This window comes from Ammospiza nelsoni, chromosome 15, assembly GCF_027579445.1.
Source record: "Ammospiza nelsoni isolate bAmmNel1 chromosome 15, bAmmNel1.pri, whole genome shotgun sequence".
In the NCBI taxonomy this organism is placed as follows: domain Eukaryota; kingdom Metazoa; phylum Chordata; class Aves; order Passeriformes; family Passerellidae; genus Ammospiza; species Ammospiza nelsoni.
In genome coordinates this window covers 17181668-17199194 of record NC_080647.1, presented here as the reverse complement: position 1 = coordinate 17199194, position 17527 = coordinate 17181668, and positions in this window count along the sequence as shown.

Below are 17527 nucleotides of genomic sequence, written 5' to 3'. Positions count from 1 at the left end.
TACCTTGAAGCTGTCCAAGGCATCCAAGTGCATTAGGGATAAGAATAACACAGGCCCACTGCTGACCCCATGTCCCCCACCCCATGGGACTGCTGATCTTGGAGTCCTCCCTGCGTGTCCCTGGCTGCTGGAGGCCCCAGTGAACCTTGGGTCCTCATCACATCATCATCATCCTAACTTTGTGCAGTTGGCACTCTGTCTTGCAAGGAAGTCAGCACACATTCAGCTCACATATTGAATTTCCTTTCACCTCTCCAGAGTATGGTGTTTCCAGCTCAGGGTTAAGCTTGTTTGCAGTTCCTGGGGAAAAGGATTGCTGCAATTGCTGCTGTCTGCGCTGTGCATGGCTTGTGAACAAAGAACTCTGGTTTCTAGGGCTCTTGCAACTCTTTTAATAGTCACTCCCTCAATGAAAGTTTCCTGAAATCCAACCCTCAGATGTGAACCTCTTGAAAATAGGGGATGAACAGGCTGGATTTAAACTCTCTGAATCAAGTACTATGCTTCTTTGGTTTTAATTTATCCAGACTTTGATTCAGAAGAAACACGGAGCTGATTCCAGCATGACCAAACCAGAGTCCTGCCTTAGCAAATCTCATCCCATGCTGACAGGATCCTCTCTATGAGGGAGAAAGTTACTCCTGCAAGACTTCTGCCAACTTCTACTCAAATCATGCAAGGTGAAAGGCAGGATTTCAGCAGTCAGTAGTCCAGACTCAGCCACATCAGTCTGAACATGCAGACCCAAGCTAAACACCACCTCTTCAGGACCTCTGCAATTCTACAGCACTGGGAACTGGACACTTCTGCAATCAACAAAGCCATAAGCACTTCATTAAAAATTACAGTGTCTTCTCCCCTGCTCAAATGCAATTGCAATAATGTCAAGATATTCTTTCATATTATGCACTAGTGCAGACATTCCATAAACACCTAATTCTGCTCAGAAAACCTTTATTAAAGTTTAAATTTAGCTGCCATTCTCTGCTACTTTCCAGCAAGCCAAGGGACTCTCTCCAGAGGCAGTTCTGATTTTCCAGACAGTCGGGGTCTGCAGTGGTCAGACAAGAACCTGAACTTTGGGAACTCTGCAGCAATCCCTCCAGTCATCATAAACCAGCTGTGATGGGTTCAAAAGGAAGTTGTATCAGATGGGACTCATGGGAAGTTACATCAGACCTTCATTTGCCCAAAGAAGGTCAGCAAGTCAGAGTGTTCAGAAAGAGCATGCAAAACATGGCACACATTGCAGGGTGTGGATAAAGAGGAAGGATCTTTCATAAGAAAGAAAAATAATTGACATGGTATATTTCATCTGACTGCAATTTTCCCCTATTTCCTGGACAAATGAAAGCACAGGGAAAGATAACAATTTGCACATATTCATGCACAGTGAGTGTATCAGAACACACTTCTCTTGCAGGACACATCCTCTCTGTTTCTCCGCTGCCTGGAAAGGAATGACTAGAGACTCTGTCCCCCTAAATCTCCTGCTTTCCATGTTACTGTGTTTGTGTTTGTTACCCTATTGCCTGAAAACTGAAATGTTTCTGACTGCTGGTCTTTTTAGTCACAAAGTTGTTTGGTACCAACTAGCTGGGAATTATGGAATTATTTACACCCCAGAGGTGAATTGTTGGTCAGAGATACACAGAGACTGCAGTGTGAAGCAGGAAGGCCTCCTGGCTGACTTCCCAAGGAAGAGGTGGATCCTGTTCTGGCACACCCAACACCTGTAAGGGACACTGATCTCATAGGGTAGGGGTGCTGGCCCAGCTTCTCCTGACACTCCATAAGGAGATGGCTTCACTTCAGATTTGTAAGGGCTGGCAAATCCAACATCTACTCCAGGTTCTTTGCAGAAACTCAGTCCTGAAGAGTGCAAAGCCCTGCACCTGGATGGAGCCACCCCCTGCTATCAGCACAGGCTGGGGTGTGCAGAGACTGAGAGCAGCCCTGCTGAAAAGGACTCTGGGGGTGCTCATGGATGAACAGCTGGACATTCCCTGGCCATTCCATGTGCACTGGTGGCTCAGAGAGCCAACTGTGTCCTGGGTTGCACCACAGGCAGTGTGGGCAGCAGGTGAGGGGGGATTCTGCCCCTCTGCCCTGCTCTGGTCAGACTTGGGGTCCCCAGCACAGGAAGGACATGGAGCTGTTGGATTGAGCCCAGAGGAGGTCACAAAGATGCTCTGAGGACTGGAGCCCCTCTGCTATGGAGATTGGTGGGAGAGCTGGGGATGTTCAGCCTGGAGAAAATTCCAAGGAGACCTTTCAGTACCTAAAGGTGGCCTATAAGAAAGAGGGGGACAGACTTTGTAACAGGTCCTGTGCAATAGGACAAGGTGCAATTGTTTTAAACTCAAAAAGGAGAGATCTCAACTAGAAATAAGGAAGACATTTTTATTGCCAAGGACAGTGAAACACTGTCACAGGTTGCCCACAGAGGTGGTGGATCTTCAAGTCAGGAATATTCAAGTCAGTTGGATGGGGCTCTGAGCAATCTGACCTAGCTGAAGATGCCCCAAGGGAGTTGGACCAGATGGCCTTTAAGAGTCCTTCCCAATCCAAACTGTTCTGTGGGGAAAACCCCTGCCAGTCTGCAGGTAACAGCATTAACTGAGTTTGACAATGGAAAAGAAATTGAATTATCATTGGCTATTTGTTGCAAGGTGTCCTCTTTGCCAGATTTCTATACACTGTCAACACACACCAGAATTCTACTCTGCCTAAATCCTCGATCCAGGCTAATTGGCAGCAATGGAAAAGCTAAGCAGGCTTTGACAGCACAGCAGAAGTCACCCAATAATCCTTTCTGACAGCAGCACAGTCCCCTAACTACACACAACTGGTGAATTTTAGGGGCAAATGCTCCCACAGACAGTCAGAGAAGAGTGGCACCTATAAATCACACTGGTCCCTCCTTTTGCTCTGGAAAAATCAAGCTCAGAATCTCTGCCTTTCATCTCTTTCACCTCCCCACTGAAACTGCCAATAAATTGGCTTATTGCAGTTCTGCCTATGAATAACAACAACAATCCCTCCAGAAACCCCTTGCATTTGTCTCCCAGAAAACGTTTGTGCTCAGCAGCTCTTTTCACATCAGTTACTGTAACACAGAAAGGTGGTTTTGTTCAGCCAAGACATTGAATGCAGGTTCATTAGGGTGAAAACTCACATTGATACTTAATAACCTCTCTAGGGTCTTCTTTTCCTATCTCAGTATCTTTAAAATCCTGTACAATGCATGTAAGCCTGAATTCTCATAGCACTAGGAAAGCATAGCTGAGGTTTAGGGAGACCTATTTAAAATGAGAGATGAATGCACCAGAAATTCTATTCTGCTGTTGAAAGCACACTGACCTTGAGGCTCCCAATAATGTCCAGAATTAGCTTGTCAGCAGCCTGGAGATCCAATCTCAGTTTTCATGGAACTGTTCCCAGAGCAGGTAGATAATGCCCAATCTTCAAAGTAACTATGTCTCAAGTTTATCAAACAAGCAGGAAAAAAAAAAAAAAAAAAGACACACCAAAGGGCCTTTTCACTAAACAGTGGCTTACATGAATCAGCCAAGCATGTGAAGATCTATTATCCTTGCTTGGGTGACATAAATGTTGCACTACACAGGGCAAGAATACAACTTGCAAGCAGATTAGGTGGGTTCAGCATGGCCAGAATGAATTATTTCAGCCTAGTCACAAATCTACTTTGAATATCTGAGTTTAGAAATGGATTCAAGTATTAAGTTCAGATTTGATTAGCAGAGACCAAGAACAGGAAAATTATGGAGGGAAAAAGAAAAAAAATCTAATGAAAAATGTACATTATCTCAGTAGCTCAAGAAAAGCAAATTCCCTTAAGCCAGTGTAACACATATTGCACATTTCTAATTCATGAATGAAAAACTAAATGCTTCAGGGTTTATTTAGACAAAATTTAAACCTCCTCAAAGAAACAAAAAACTACAGCATAGGCTTGGCTCATATGAAACAGACATAAAGGCCCCACCATAAGCCCAGACTTGGGTTGTGCTATTTCTTGCTGTTCCCACTTGGCATAATGAGATATACTGTTACTGAGAGAAAAATTAAAACCACACCATTCACACCAGCAAATACCAATGCAAAGTAGCAGCAGAAACATTCTGGGTCAAAACTGCACCCTGAATGCATTTGTTTCTATCTGTAATAATTATTATTGTTATGGCAACATATTCTATTGAGGATATAAAACCAGAATCCTCTCCCAAGAAATGACTCATTGTCTCACTCCCAACTATCTATGAGATTCCTTGAAAAAAAATTAAGGTACTCAATGCACAATTCCCTTTCATCTCAAAAAAACTGTCAGACCCTGCAGAGTTGCAGGGGAATGTTTCACCACAACCTTACACCTCTCTCTGCACCTCCTGAGAGCCACTGCAGCTTTGCTGCAGAGAAAACACCTCTGAGCTTCAGGTTATGCTCCCAGGATTTCTGAGCATCATGACAAAGATGGAAATTTCTGAACATTAAAGGACAAGTTAAAGGAACTGTGGTTCTGTGTCAATACCTATTGCACTCTAGTGGAAAGCTCTGCATTGGCTTTCTTCATGGTTCACTTTTTGCACTCTTTTCCAGGATTATTACAGAGATACAGGGCTAAGAGCTACCTTGTTTCATCACTATCTCAACAGCCATAATGGTGTCAGTGTTCCAAATGCAGTTCCTGGGATACATACTTAGAAATACAAAAGGTTTTCTCAGGCTTGGCAGGTCTACTGATGTTTTATTTGCGCAGACCCAGGGTTCACACCATGGCTCCAATCAGGCCCAAATGGCCTCCATCATTTGACATTTATTTTATTTAGTGCATGGCATCTACTAAACCCCTGGAGAAGTCACACTGAGAACAGTATTTTTAAAAAGTAGTGCTTATCTCTGAATTTGTGCATAAGGTATAATGATCAAAACCCAAAGGAATCGCACTGCATGTGCACAGAAAGCAAATGAACATACCTTCTGAATTTGCCTCTGGTTACAGCACCCAGACTGTCTTACACACTTAATCTCCTCAAGAATATAACTCCTTGAAGGTGAAAAAAAATTCACATTTTAGCCTAGATGGACTTCAGTGACTTTCTACCAGACAGGTATCTATCTTCCCAGGTTTTATATCAGTTATAACTACTGTAAAATTAAGGGGAACCAAGTCTTGGTTAGTCATGACATTCTCAAAAACAAAACTCAAAAAATTTATACAATCAAAGAGAAAACATAAGAAGCAACCATGTTTTTTATCCATTCCCTAATTTTTTTCCTTGAATACATGGGCTAAATCCTGCAAACCATCTTTATGGCCACCTCTTCCATGTACAAAAGCCCATGTCAGCTGCAGCAATTGAAAATGTAACTGAGAATAGAGCTGGTTTAAGGCCAGCCAAGCTGATACTTCATGTAATCTTTCACAGTGATGAGATCATATTCTACTACCAAGCTAACACTATAATCAAGATAAGTCCCAGTTTTAGAGGGGCCATGACTGACACATTCCTTCCATCTGCCTTAAAGGAACAGTCCTGCTTCTACAGCAATGAAGTGTCCAATGTTTTTCTATAATTCATTGGATTTTAGGGAGAAAAACTCCTTATTTTGCCATTACATACAAAAATAGAAGAGCAAGCTAATTTAATAGATAGAATAGTTTTGAAATCCCAGATCAGGTTTTAGCTTGTGTAAATTCAGCTAATTTCCATAGTGGCCCCGAGTCTTCTTAAACCTGAGCACATGGCTGCCTCAGTATCCAGGAAAGGATTTTTAAGAGCAGCTCCCTTTCTGTCTTCTGCAGGAGGCTCTGCTCAGACAACCCCTGAAGAACTGGCACTGCAGACCTTTGTGCCTACCCAGCTTCACCCAAGCATATTTAGTTGTCAATCTGCAAACAGGCAAATGTGTTTGTAATTAACAGAGTCCTTCATTTACTGTATATAAATCAGGAAAAGGAAAGATACTGTTCAATGAAGACAGCTATCAAAGGAATTACTTTGCTTCCAATTAGGTTCATAAGGCAAAAGCCTTTTCAATGACCAGTTTCCTGTTGGATCTAACGAGATGCTCTCATTTGTTTTGCAGGGGTCCAAAGATTAGCCCTTCATTAGGGCAAAGTTAAGTGAAATGGCTAATTTAAAACTCATTCCCCTACTCCATAGATTTTTGTCTTCCTTTTAACTGAGAGGATTTGCTGGTAGGTCATTTATCTTCCCTGACAGATGCTGCCATTTAGCTCTGATCACTTTAGAAAGTGCACACACACTCAAAAGCAAAAGATTTCAAGCAAATTCTATGTCATGGAAACAAGAAAAAAATGAGTTTCATAATGGTGTTTTTTCTGAGACATTATCCTGCCACAGTAATTAGCCAGCTATATTCTGCTTGTTACAAACTCTCCTTCATTTTCCTTTATCCCCTGTCTGCTTTATATTTCAGACATAACACTTATAACTTAGCAATCACTCCAACAGGCACAGTCAGTATTTGACAGAGCAGATGGATTTCCAAAAAGCTCTTATGAAGCACTCTGGAAATTCAGGTAGGTAGACTTGACACACAACAAACTTTCCTTTCAAAAATTTTTAATTAAAATAATTCCAAGTGAGAAACAGTAAGACTCATAATTTGTGGCCCTTAGCAAAATATTTTTTTCAGTTGAGAGAACTCATTTTTGGTGCAAATATATTTCAGAAGGTTTCAATAAGGAAGAAAACAGATACTTCCACAATCATATATGAAGGAAAAACTTCCCTACCCTAACTGGGCACAAGAATTGCTTCCACCCACCCAGACTTGTCCCACTTCACTTCCTGGCTCCAATGGCTGAAGCCTGGGTGCTGGTGCTCTGGGAAACCTCTGCAGAGGCAGCAGCCACACTCAGGCAGGTGAAAAAAAAAGAATGATCTTTTTCCAGTTCTTGGGCGTCCTTGCGAGTAAGCCATGCTGTTCCTCCCTGCAGAATGAACCCAGCCATTGCCACTGGCTCACTCTCACCACACAAAAGGCCCTCAACAGCACACAGTGATCACACCTTGCCTCTCTGAGCTTTGAGAGTTTCTCCCTTACCCAGAGGAAAGCTGAGCCCAAAGACACTGCTGCTGTTTCACAGCCATGTGCTATTTGATTAAATCCCCATTTGTTGTGTTCCTTTGCCACCTCTTTTCTCAAGGCTGTATCTCTCCCACAGCTGTTCCACATTGACTTGGGGAATTCATTTGGAGACTCAGGGAAGCAATAGCTTGGCAATTCCTGCACTGCAAAGGCAAAGCTGAAATGCCTTCACACAGCACCTGCTGAGGGGACCTTTTACTGCTTTCATAATATGGAACAGCAATCTGGCCCCAAGGGGAGGATTTTGCTATACACATGCAAAACCCCAGGTTCTGCCTCATTATAGTTATTGGCCTCCCAATTAACTTGCTTCCTGTGAGAGCTGGGAGGAAGGCATTTTGCTTACTGAGATTTCAGGCTCTACAGTTTGTGAAGTCTTTTGCCTTAAGGACTGTGTATATCCCTAATTGGTGTCTGTCACTAGCAATTCAAAACACTTTTCCTAGGCCAGTTTCTATGCACAGCATCACACCCACTTTTTACAGATAGGTAAACTGAGGCACAGGCCAGAACATGATAGTGCAGCATGTCCATAATCCAGCCCTGAAGGTTCAAGGCACTGTGTGCAACCTGCCTCAACACAGCTTCTCTGATTACTCAGATGTCCAATAATTATTTGTACATGGCTTTAATAAGGAGTGTCAAAAACACCCATCCTGGAAATGTTCTGTGTTTGAGAAATAACTGGGATGCCCAGTGCCCTGTGAGTTTAATCTAGGCCATCTAAAATGTCTTTCTGGTACATCATTCAGAATCAGCCATTGGCGACAGCATCAGCAACAATGGGATATTTCACTTGTAATTACATTAACAAACATAAAAATGCCTGATATAAAAGTTATCCTCTAAATAAGCTGTGTAATACTTGCAGACTATTTAATACAAGCAGCATCTGTGATGCAGCACATACCTACAAAGTGTTAAACAGTGCTACTGTAGTAAAACTGTCAGCCTTGATTATTTAAAAGGTGTCTACCTGCAGGCTTTGCTTTCATTCCCTGTTGTTGTTAGTACATCCCACATGTCTGACCAGACTGGCCAATGCTCTGTTCATATTACACTTGGCCCCTGTTCCTCATTTATCAGCCATAGAGACAAAAGCTTGGCTTCCCCTTTCTGAACAACAAAGATTTATTCTTGATGGCATCCCTCTGCAGTCAAATAAAATCCTTGTATGCATTTCTCAACAAATCCACACCAATGCCATAAACTGACATGAATGTTATAGCCAAGACAATCACTACTTGTTCTGATAAAAGATGGGGATCTTGCAAGTGCTGCAGTTGATTTAACACATAATAGAGTTGACATTGCATGAGCCATAGTTTCCAAGCTCCCTTGCTCCCTCCTGTCCACCTCCTTCCTTCAAGTTTTTTCAGCTCTGCAGCCCCCATTTCATTGTGCACATCTGCAGCTCTCATTTCACCTCATGTCTAGTCTGTATTAATTCCTTGCATCACTGAAAACAGGAATACTACCTAGTCAATCTCTGCAGCAGAGTTAAACAGTTTATGCAGCCTTCACACCATAGCAGAAAAAATGTTTATGCAATTTTTGTGTTTCTATAAAACATTAACATGCACGAAGTGATATGGGCTTATTGTCCCTGGTGGACATGGGGAGTAAAATACTCTTAAATGTTCCAGAACCTGTCCTTTCACAACCACTAAAATAACTTGAAAGTTTAAAGGGAGCTCTGCCTGATTCAGCAGCTTTTAGCAAGAGTTTTTAAAAGCAAAACATTAAAATAAATACAGTCTAGATTACACTTGATGTGAACCTAAAGGTGAGATTTATATTGCTTATCCGTATGAATTAGACTAGACAAAATTTTAAATACCATTTTGCATGCCTCGGAGAGACAGAAAGATAAAGATTTAATTTTCTCTGAATGGGCCATTACTAGCTGTGAAATTGCTCGCTGTTATCTACAGCAAAGCTCTTTGTGGTCTAGCTGTATTTGTTCTGCATAATGAACAGAATGCCAGTGGTTTCCATCTCCATACAGCTCCTCACTCCGGGCACTCCACAGACACGGCTGACTACCTTTGCTAGTTAAAAATGGAGTTACCAGAGGCAAAGAAGATTTAGCGGTCAAAACCCAAGTCTGCGGCAGAGTCAAGAATAGAATTTCAAGCTTCTAAACTATTCCCAAAGGCCTGGTTTAACCACTACACAGCACTGCGCTGGCAGGGTGCAACCACAGGTCGAGCTCTGCGCCAAAGGGAGAAGCCGTCTCTGGTGCTGCGAGCTCCACGCGCGGTGCCGAGCATTTCCTTCCCATCCCCCAAAGCTTTACGGAGCTTTTCGTGTGTGTCACAAGAGAATAAATGCCTGAGACATTATCTGCCCATTCCAGGAGTTCAGAGAATGTGTATGACATCATGGGCATGACTCCCCCACTAATCACATTATATGCTGTTTAACTTAACACGGCTAAGCTTTGTCTGATAACATTGTAAATACCATTTTATTGCAAATTAGATTATACAAACCTCCTCAGAGTTTAGGCCAGTTCTTACGTGAGGTCCTTGTTCCCCTTCCTCTCTACTACCCCAAATTTAATAATTTGGTGCCTAAACCAAGGCATTTCTACAGAGGGAAGCATGAGAAGAAACAATGGCTAAGTCGGCACTACAGATTGCAGTGAGTGGACAGAAAACTCCACACATCTGTTCTTTTTCTCTCTCTTTCCTTGGACTAAAATCAATAGGTTTTGTTTTTCCCTTGAAGCTGTCTGGATTTCATTACAATATTCCTGTGAGGTAGTGTATATCTGAGATCTATCATTTCCTTCTATGAAGCCTAAGATGAGTTATACCAGTTGGTAGCCACAGTGTTCTTCTCCCGGCCTTAGGGTTTCAGATTTGTTTACAAAGGAAGCTGCAGAAGTGTTATTTTAATTTTTTCATTTAATTCTGATTTTTCTAATGACAGAACCAGACTCCAACTACACTAAACCAAAGCCCCAGCATAATCTTCAAAGTCATTGCCACACTGATGCTCCCAAGTTTTTGAGAAGGATACTTGAATTTTCATATTTTGACTAATTTAATGCTGAGGGAGATATCTGAGAAATTTCTAATCTTTTAGAAAACTTCAACAACAGGATTTCCCAACACTACTGCATGAGAAGATGCCCCTCATTTTTTCCCCAAATTTTAGCAAGGCTATAAATAATTCATGCTATTAAAGCAGAAGTTTGAGAATCCAGACTTTGCTTGTTGCTCAGGACCCTACACATCCTCAGGCTAACTTCCTTGCAGGACATGGAGTTAAGGAATGCTGAAGGAAGCAAACACAATCCAGGTGACTGCTCAGACCAAAGCACAGCTAACACAATGCCAGTAAGGCACCAGTTAACTGCACTCAAGACAGATCCTCATGTCCTTAAGCAAAGCACCTGGCTCCTGCATTCCTGCATGTTCCCATCTGGAGAAAGGCAACAGCAACGCTGCACAAATACAGCAAAGGATGCTGTAAAATAAACATTTTGAGATCTCACATGAAACTCAGTCTACCAGAACTGTGATTACTAAATACTGCATTTATGAAAGGTTAAGGCTATAGAAACTGGCTTCTGTTAACTCCTGATTTCTCAGGACAGATTTTAAGGAAGCTCGTGTTATGAAACTCAAGTGGCTCTCCTGAAAACAAACATTTCTGTGGGTGTCTTGGGATGCAAGCAGATCTGTGCTCTCTTTACTGTGTCCTCTCTATCCTTTGGCTGTTTGCAGAACTCATCACAAGTACACCTTTACAGTGTTCTTCTCAGCCCATTCATTCCTCTCTCCACAGAGATCTAGAGATGAAGCATCATGATTTGTGGGGCAGTTGGTTCCTTGACTGTGGAATTATCATTTCTCTAACCAAGTTTGCAAAGTACCAAGACAATATTTAATGCTGCATTTTAATTACCTGATTCATTAGAGAAAAGAACAAATTTTGTAAGGTCTACTGAATTAATATACAGAAAAGAATAATTACAGAATAATTATCAAATCAAGTTATTTATGTTTTTCAAGTTTTTATGTGTCTTTTTATAAGCATGCTACACAAATTAACCCAGTACTGTACAAAGGAATTTGAGTAATGTTATTCACATGAACAGCAGTAAAGCTGGAATGCCTCAGTCACCAAAAATGCACAAACTGGAGCCTTTCAGCAGAAGTAGGAGACAGTTTTTTTGGTTTTACTCTATTTTTCCCTTTTTTGTCCCTCTATTCTTTATTTTAGGATGTCCCATCTAATCATCCACTTCTAGAATAACCCTGAGTTCAGATTCCTAACTCCACCTCACACACCAATATATTTCAGTTTTAGTCTCCAGTGAGAGAAGCAGTGTCATCCCTAAAGACAGATACAGAGATACTGGGCCAAAAGTACCAAAGCAAGTTGACCACAGAAAATTACAGCCTCTGTTCCATTGTGTAAATCTGTGCCTCAGTCTGAACAGTCACAGCACCAAGAGCTGCCTAAGGCATTGAAAAGACAGTCCCAGGTGAAAAGGTGATAGCAAGAAAACTCAATGAATCTTTGTACTGATGTTCAATGCAGACACCTACAGCTATTTTGCAAGGAGAATTAATTTAAGGCAGCAGCACAGATGAAAATAACACAATATTATGAGGATTAACTGATGATCCCCACAGTTAACCCATGGGAAATTGCCAGGCCATTAACTTTGGTATGAAATCCAGGTCATGAACAAGCCTTACTGCAAGAATGACAGAATAAGTGACATAACTGGTGATCATAACCAAGAGAAAGAAATGTTTGACGTCAGGAATGTTGGAACTCCCTATAGACTCAGAACAGGGTCTGTGATGTGTCTCCTGCTGCTTCACAATCCATAAATGATCTGGAAATGCTGTGGGTAGGTGGCTAATGGTACAAAGCCAGTGGGTGTTAAAATAGTAAATTTAACTCTAAGTCCATGGATAAAAAATAATGGATGAGGAAAAAGCCATTCTTGCCACACTTTAAATCCTCTATTCCCAGTAATAAAAGAAATCTTGGAGAAGTGGATCATTGTCCAAAAAGACCAGCACAGTGTCAGCTGTAAGCATTTGGGGAAAACTATCCTGTTAGGAATTTTTAGAAGAATGACAACAAAGCAGAAAATGGTATTATTCCTCTGAATAAACCCACAGTATGCCCATCTCTTCTATACTGAGCACAGTTTTAGTAACTGGGGAAATAAAAAGCCACAGAAAGGGCAAGAAGCATAATGTACCAAAGCTGCACATGAGGTGTTAGAAACCTTAGCACAAGGAAAACCTAAGCAAGCCAGAGCCTTTCAACATGAAAAACAAGGATAATAACAATCAAGTTCTAGACAAGCTGTTACAGCACAGAAAAGGTAAACAGCAATGATTATTTTAAAGTATTCTTAACAGAAATAATAGGGCACCAACTCAAACTGGCAGGCAGCAAGCGGGTTCAAAAGCAAACAAAAGGAAGTTCATTTTCACACAATGCCTAATGATGTTGTGGAACTCATTGCCACGGAATGTTATGGCAGCCAAAAATACAAGTGGGTTTTTAAAAAAAAAAAAGATTAGACAATTTTATGGAAAAAGGTCCATCAAGGAATATCAACAACAATGATACAGTTGCAGCCTCCAGCTCAGGAAGGTCTCTAAACCAGAAACCACTGGAAGCTGGGAGGGTTTACCAAAGGAAATATCACTCCATACTCGTCCTGTTTTCCATATACAAGTTATTAGCCATTATCAAGAGGCAGGATGTGGGGCTAGACAGAACTTTGCTGTGACTCTTTTTTGTATTTGACTAATACTCACTGATGCAAATTTAAACACACACCCCACCATGGTCATGGACAATTCCATAAAAAGCTGCTACAGTTAAAAGGTGCACACTTAGAAGAGTAACATTTTAAAGGACAGCATGTTTTTTTTGAGGAGGACCAGAACCAGTTCTTGCATTTAATTTCATGCATTCTGTATTTTCCAGAGAGGAGCTGCAGTTGTTTTTATTCCCCAATTACAGCAAAAGAGGCAAGCTCCAATTGACAACCAGCTCCAAATGTCAGCTGCTGGGCCTAATGACTCAGTGGTCCTGTAATTCTAGCTCAAATCCCCAGAAAAAAGTTACAAATGGAGACAACAGTATTATGCACCACTTTACCCCAAGAAAGGAGCCTTCCCATTCCTCAGTCAGCATCCAACACTTGGAGATGTATTAACATGAATAGTTTGAGTCAGGATTCAAACCTGTCCTCAGCCATGCCAAGGAACCTGCAATTTTCAAGAGACACAGAACCATGGCAAAATAACTTATCTGAGGGTCAGCAAAGCTCCCCTGTTCATTTGCCCATATTTGTCCCTGACTTGTTCCCCTAAAGACTGCAAATCTCAGCTACAACAATCCTCTCCAAACAGGAGTTTTCATGAGCCAGAGTTGAGCCAGAACAGTTCTGCTTTTTATTGTTGATCCATACTGGGGTAATTAAAACAAACAGATCCATGTTTGACACAAACTATCAATAACTGGAATAGCTGAGTACTTCCTCTTTTGAAAGTCACATCATTTATTTAGGCATCTGATTCCAAGACCCAGGTAGGCAAGTTCAGACCTTTATCCCTTTGACTCTTACCTTCATTCTGCCACCAATTCTAAACGTGTGAAAATCCCATACTTTTACACCTAGTTCTATACCTTGATGGAGATTCTGTTGTCTTCCAGTAGGAATCCTTCCAGAAGGCAGAGCAGTGATATTCCTCAGGTCAAGCACTCAGGTTTGTTACACCACACTTCTTAACTCAGTATCCAGCACAAACAGGGTCTGTGGCCTGGAAGTGGTACTGCAAAAATGATAATAATAATAGTAGCTTAAGTAAAACCAATCAAAGATAAAAACCAATAAACCATCCTCTCCTCCCCTTAAGAAAATTTGTTTATTCACCCCCTCACAAAGGAGATTGTCCTGTTTATCTGCCCGGAGAGCTCAGACATTCCTTGCATGTGCAGCACAGATGGTCACCACACCACAAAAGGCAGAAAGGCTCACGGTGGACGTGTCTGGTTTCTGGATATACAGAAACCTGGTCAGAGCTTCTGCTCCAGCAGGGCTGCTGTGCATCCAAAATCCCAAACAAATAGAGAAAGCCATCAATATCCTTTGGACAACAGCTCTTAGTGGAAAAGGAGACCGTCCAGGGAAAAGGAGCTGCACAGTGACCTTGGTTGTGTCTTAATTAATTAGTGTGCATAGATTGTTGTAAGATCCCAAGGTGGGAAGTGCTAAGGAAGCAGAAGTATTATTTATGAAAGCTCAAGGCTCTGTTGTTTCTTTTCCTCAGATATTCTTCACGTCTGTTTTTGCATTCATGGCCATTGCTACTTCAAATTATTTCAGCTGTCTTGCTCTTTTCTGTACCACATGGAATAGCCCCAGGCAGAGGATATGCAGTATCTAGTAGCTCAGATACTGGCTTGGCTCATTGCAGTTATTTATCTTATTCTTTTCTAATTTATTTACTGTTCGGATCCCAGTCCTGCTCTTTCTTTGATTTTATAGCCAGACACCAAATGTGGCTACTCTCCATGGACAGAAATTACTCTGACAGTAAATGCCATTAATATTTTTACTACCTCACTAAGTTCACTTCTACAGCATGTGGAAGGAGTCTTCAAGTTGTATTTTAGCAAACTGTATAAAAATCATTGCTAATTCTTCTGAAAACTGAAAAAACAGTTTGGCAGTAGCCATTTTAGTTCCCAAGGTGGGCAATACAAACTGTAATCAAAGAATAAACTTGGGGGAACTGAAAATCAACTGAAACAAAGCAGAGCAGAAAGTTAATTTTGCAACACTCTTATGTTCAGTGACACAAACTGTGCATAAGTTTTTGTCCTCCTTTTAGAAATTACTGAGTGCAGAACTGTGTTCTATGTCATAGATAAAAAAATCACTGAACTTGTTTCTGCTTTTGGAGGAGTCATTCTAGCTTTCAGTACTTAAAATACATCCCTCTTTCACTTCAAAAACACAGGGCACAAATCTCTGCTTTTTTCCTCAGCTTAGTAAAAACATAAATAAACCAGGAAATTAAAGACAAAAAGAAAAAGAAAAAAAGAAAGATGAGAAAGATACCTTTTCCACATCCTGTTGGGCCTAAATAGAACATGTTGTAGCAGCATGTAGGATTTCTCAATAAAATGTATCTCGGGACACTTCAAAAGCTGACCATAATCAGGAGAGTTAAGTGAGGAATGTCAGCTTGGATGGGGGATTGTGCTGCTTTTGTTATACATTAGTTAAGCACGAAGGTTTGTGGGTTTTTACTTTATCTTGGATTTTACTGTAGTGTAATTGAACTCTGTTACCTTTTTCAGTTTCCTAAGTGTTCCACTAAGTGCTTGTGTGGATTTGGGTTTAAGGATATTGTAGACAGATCCAGAGGAGATTGAAGTCAGTGGCAGAGGCCTCTGCAGAGTTTGGCTAGTCCTGCCCTGCGGAAACTAGGTCTTCCTTCTTCCTAATCCCCCTGGGATCAGCCCTCAGACATGTGCAGAAATAAGGATTCCAAACCATGAATTTGCTAGGGATCCACAGGCAAACCTCACACTTACATCAGCAAAACCAGGTTTCACAGAAAAGTGTCTTTGATTCTAGTAGGATCATTCACTTTACATTAATCTTATGCATTAAATTCATAGCCTTTACAGGATTACATCCTTAAGAGTAATTCCAGGTTTGGGGAATCCTGTCAGCTGTGTCTGGCTCCTCCCCATCTTGGACCTCTGTCAGTTTCACCAAAACACAATTTATTTCCTTCAGTTACCTCATCACACCTGAATCTTCATACAGATACTACAACAATAAAACCATAATTTTTGCATTGGGATGCTTGAACTCCTCAGACAGTGGTATCTCCATGTAACCAAACATGATAAACAAATAGTCAACAAACTCACTTCGGTAGATTTTACTACCTCTGAAACAGCCTATACTTCTATAAAAAAACATAAGTTTTTTAAGGCTTCATGCGTCAAATTCTGCATCAACACCCCTTTTATGGCCACAGCTCTGACAGAAAAACCACCCCAAACTCCATTTAAAAACCAGACTCCTCACCCACTGGAGACACATGGGCAAGTTTGTCACATCCCTGGATCACAATTTCCTTCATGTCTTCACAAGAGAACGCTGCCTGGGCTGGGGGAAAGGACCTGCAAGCAGGGACCATTTTACCCTCCCTCTAGGGTGATGTGGGGAGCAGCACCTTACTGAGGGGAAGAGACCTGCTGAGGGGAAACCCAGCATGGCAGGAACCCGGCTGAGGGGAGACCCACCATGGCGGGAACCCGGCTGAGGGGGAGAAACCCACCATGGTGGGAACCTGGCTGAGGGGGAGAGACCCAGCGTGGCGGGAACCCGGCTGAGCGGGAGAAACCCACCATGGCGGGAACCCGGCTGAGGGGAGACCCTCCATGGCGGGAACCTGGCTGAGGGGGAGAAACTCACCATGGCGGGAACCCAGCTGAGGGGAGACCCTCCATGGCGGGAACCCGGCTGAGGGGGAGAGACCCAGCATGGTGGGAACCCGGCTGAGGGGGAAGAGACCCAGCATGGCGGGAATCCGGCTGAGGAGGAGAGATTTTCTCCCCATGGCAGGAGGAATCCACCGTGAGAGAGACCCTCTTCAAGCTGAGACACCTACTGAGGGAAGACCCATCATGGCAGGAACCTCCTGATTGGGAGAGACTTTCTGAGGGGAGAAGCATGCTAAGGAGAGATCCGCCATGGCAGGAACACTCTGAGGGGGAATCTACTGTGGGGGAGACACATTGTGGGGAGACTCACCGTGGGATAGACTTGCTGAGAAAGAGACCGGCTAAGGGGAGAGACACTCTCAGGGGACACCCACAATGGTGGGGTAAGAGCACATCCACGGTGTGGGAGACACTCTCTGAGGAGAGAGATCTGCCATGACAGGAACGCCCTGAGCAGGAATCTACTTGCGAGGGAGACACCCATTGAGGGGATGGTCTATTGACCATGGGATAGACTTGCTGAGGGAAGAGATGCACTGAGGGGAGACTCACAGTGGGGGGAACACACTGAGGTGGAGACTGTTTCTGAGGGGAGAGGGAAGACCCGCCATGGCAGGGACCCTTGGAGGGAGAATCCACAGTGGGAAGATACTCTTTAAGGGGAGAGGCCCACTATGGCGGAAACCCACTGAGAGCATATCCACAGTAGGGCAGACGCTCTCCGAGAGGAAAGACCTGCTGAGGGCTTAGATCTGCCATGGGATGGACTTTCTGAGGAAAGAGACCTGAGGAGGGGATGGACCCACTGAGGTGGGAAACCCCTGAAGGAAAATCCACCGGAAGGGAGAGACTTTCTCAAGTGACA